The sequence below is a fragment of the Microtus ochrogaster genome, unplaced genomic scaffold (genome assembly GCF_000317375.1).
Source record: "Microtus ochrogaster isolate Prairie Vole_2 unplaced genomic scaffold, MicOch1.0 UNK66, whole genome shotgun sequence".
Classification (NCBI taxonomy): domain Eukaryota; kingdom Metazoa; phylum Chordata; class Mammalia; order Rodentia; family Cricetidae; genus Microtus; species Microtus ochrogaster.
The window spans coordinates 1,333,375-1,336,003 of record NW_004949164.1 but is presented as its reverse complement, the minus strand read 5'-3'; the positions used below and the strand labels follow the sequence as shown (position 1 = coordinate 1,336,003).

Genomic DNA, 2,629 nt, shown 5'->3' with positions numbered 1-2,629 from the left:
GACTAGGCTAGTCTCCAACTCTTAAGATCTGCCTGCCTCTGCCTCTTGGGTGCTGAGATTAAAGGCAAGTGACACCATGCCAATCTTACATTACTTACTCCCTTGATGTCCGCGCATCCTACGCTGTTGCACAAGGTTAGGACAGTAAGGCTTTTTGTTTTCCTTGGCTTTGGCTTACAGCTTTTAGGTTAACGTCATGGGTATAAAGAAGAGGTAGGTTTGGAGAAGGAAACAGATACGTTGGAGAAACAGAAGTACGACAGCTCAAACCAAAAGGGAAGATAGTACAGTACATACAGAAGCATGTTTTATTAAGACAAAAATGTAGTTTCGCGTTGCCGAAACCCGGGATCGAACCAGGGACCTTTAGATCTTCAGTCTAACGCTCTCCCAACTGAGCTATTTCGGCCACGCCCTGTATGCGCCCTGTGCTAAGTTCTAATAACTTCGTCACTTAGGTCCTCGTTATACCAAAGAATTGACAAGAGAACCTAAGATTAAGAATTTTGATATTTGAACATCTTTCGGTATTATAAAGAGAAAAGCAAGAAAACGGTTTAGATTACTCTTTTAAACTTGCCTCAGAGCGGGGAGTGGTGGTGCACGTCCTTAAACCTAGCTTTGGGGAGGCAGAGGCAGGAGGATCTTTTTACTAGCCTTCATAGAGTTCCAGTTCAGGGCTGAGACACTATCTCAAAATAGAAATGTGACTTTGTTAAATGCTACAGGATATTTTGGGTCAATTCACACATTTAGGCAGGAGTACCGACCATACATTTTTGAGCCTTTTGAATTTGGTTGACTGGGATTTGTAATTAGTTCGGGCAGCTGTAACACAGTAACTGATTCAGTTCACATGTCCTACAAAGAGGCCTGTCTCCAACTTCCCTGGTGGTCTAGTGGTTAGGATTCGGCGCTCTCACCGCCGCGGCCCGGGTTCGATTCCCGGTCAGGGAAAAGATCTTTTGACGTCTTTTCGTTTCTTTTCCTATAGGAGTTTTCTGCTTTGTGTCCGATTTACTTTGGGTATTGGAACTGCACATTTTCAAATGATGTCGACATTTAAAAAATTTACTGATAATTATTTTATCTCTTGATATTATGAGATAGATCAAGCGCTCTTGCTAGAGGACGTAGTTTCGGTTGTCAGCACAGACCGGACAGCCCACAATTGCTCTGCTTCTTGGACACCAGACATCCACGTGGCACAGTGCCGTACGCAAAGGCGAAACACTCACTTATGTGTTAAAATATAAACAAAGAAATCCTATTAAGTTTATTTGCAGTGTTCGTGCCTGAGTATACCATGTGCCCGCACAGGCTGGAGTTAGGGGCAGTCGCGAGCTGCCTTGTTGGGAGTTGAGCCTGGAACTCAATCCTCTGGAATAGCAGCAACTGCTCCTTCTTGTCGGGCCCTTTCCCTTCCTCCTCCCCACCTCTCTCTGGGCTTTAGCATTCAACAACTCATGCTGTAGGGTGATTCAGCGAGAGCTGGCTGGGGTTCGCACAGCCCTTTTAAAGATGCTTGTGAAGCAGTTAATTGGGAGTTCTCGGTGCTTCCCATGGGCTGGGAAGTTTCGGGGTGAAAAGGGGAGGGGCTTAAAAATTTTCGGTTCAACTGGAACAAGAGAACTGCACACAATGTTTTTAAATTAGCTTGTGTAAAGAGAGGGCACATTAAATTCTCAGTGCGTCGATTTAACTAGGATTCTAAAACATCGGGGGGGGGGGACCTGAATTAACCGCAAGCACCAGAGAACCTGACGGAGAAGTTGCCCCGTGAAGGACATCAACCCTCTAAAGGAGAGATTCATGGGGATCAGCTTGCTCCCCTCAGTGATACTGTCTACAACTTCCCTTGCAGAAGGAGAACAGAGAGAACAGTGAGAGCATGGTCTGAGCTGTTCTGAGAACTATGCATACCCCCAAACCTTCTTTCATATAGCACATCATTCACAAAGTTCCCGTTTGCCCTTTGATTATGAACGTGGAATCATCCAACTCAGTTATCTGTTTTCCAGTGTGGCCTCCTTGATTAAATGCCACTTTTTTTTTTTTTTTGGTGACATTTGTAACACAATTTGTGCTCTTCACAAATCCTCTCTGGCACGTGAGACACGGCGGTTGATTCTCGTTTGTTGTCGGGACTCTAGGGGCCAGAACTTAGTTAAAAAATCCAGCAACATACTTGTAACTGCATAATAAATATTTGCTAGTGCCGTTCAACTTGACACACTTACGGGCTCCTGACTGGGTTAGGACCAGATGCCAGGCAGTCCAGGCGGTGGCGTGGCTTCTTCCAGGCATTAGTTCACTGATCATTAGTCCTTGATGTTCACTTGCTTATATGATTTTATTTTCTGAAATTCTTTCTTCATTTTTCTACTTGTAGTCTACTTTGCCAAAAATAAATAAACAAAATGCAAACACTAGAGAGAAAATCAGTTCCTGGATGAATGTTTTTACAGACAAGAAGCAGTTGAGACAGCGTTGAAACAAATAACACCAGAAGGGGGCGCCCCTACTTTAGCTCGGTCCCTCAAGGTTTACTTTCAAGCCTTGCAACCTTGTCCTTAGAATCACACAGGGCGAGATCACCCTTGATAGGAAGAAAAGAGATTGATAGTCA

At 44.4% G+C, this 2,629-nt stretch overlaps 2 non-coding genes across 2 annotated transcripts; one reads left to right on the top strand and one right to left on the bottom strand.

The window, feature by feature from the left end:
- Window positions 1–336: 336 nt before the first annotated feature.
- Window positions 337–409, bottom strand: Trnaf-gaa. The gene has a single exon. It is a non-coding gene; the product is annotated as a tRNA-Phe (tRNA).
- Window positions 410–885: 476 nt separating this feature from the next.
- On the top strand, window positions 886–957 carry Trnae-cuc. The gene has a single exon. It is a non-coding gene; the product is annotated as a tRNA-Glu (tRNA).
- The last annotated feature ends 1,672 nt before the right edge of the window (window positions 958–2,629 follow it).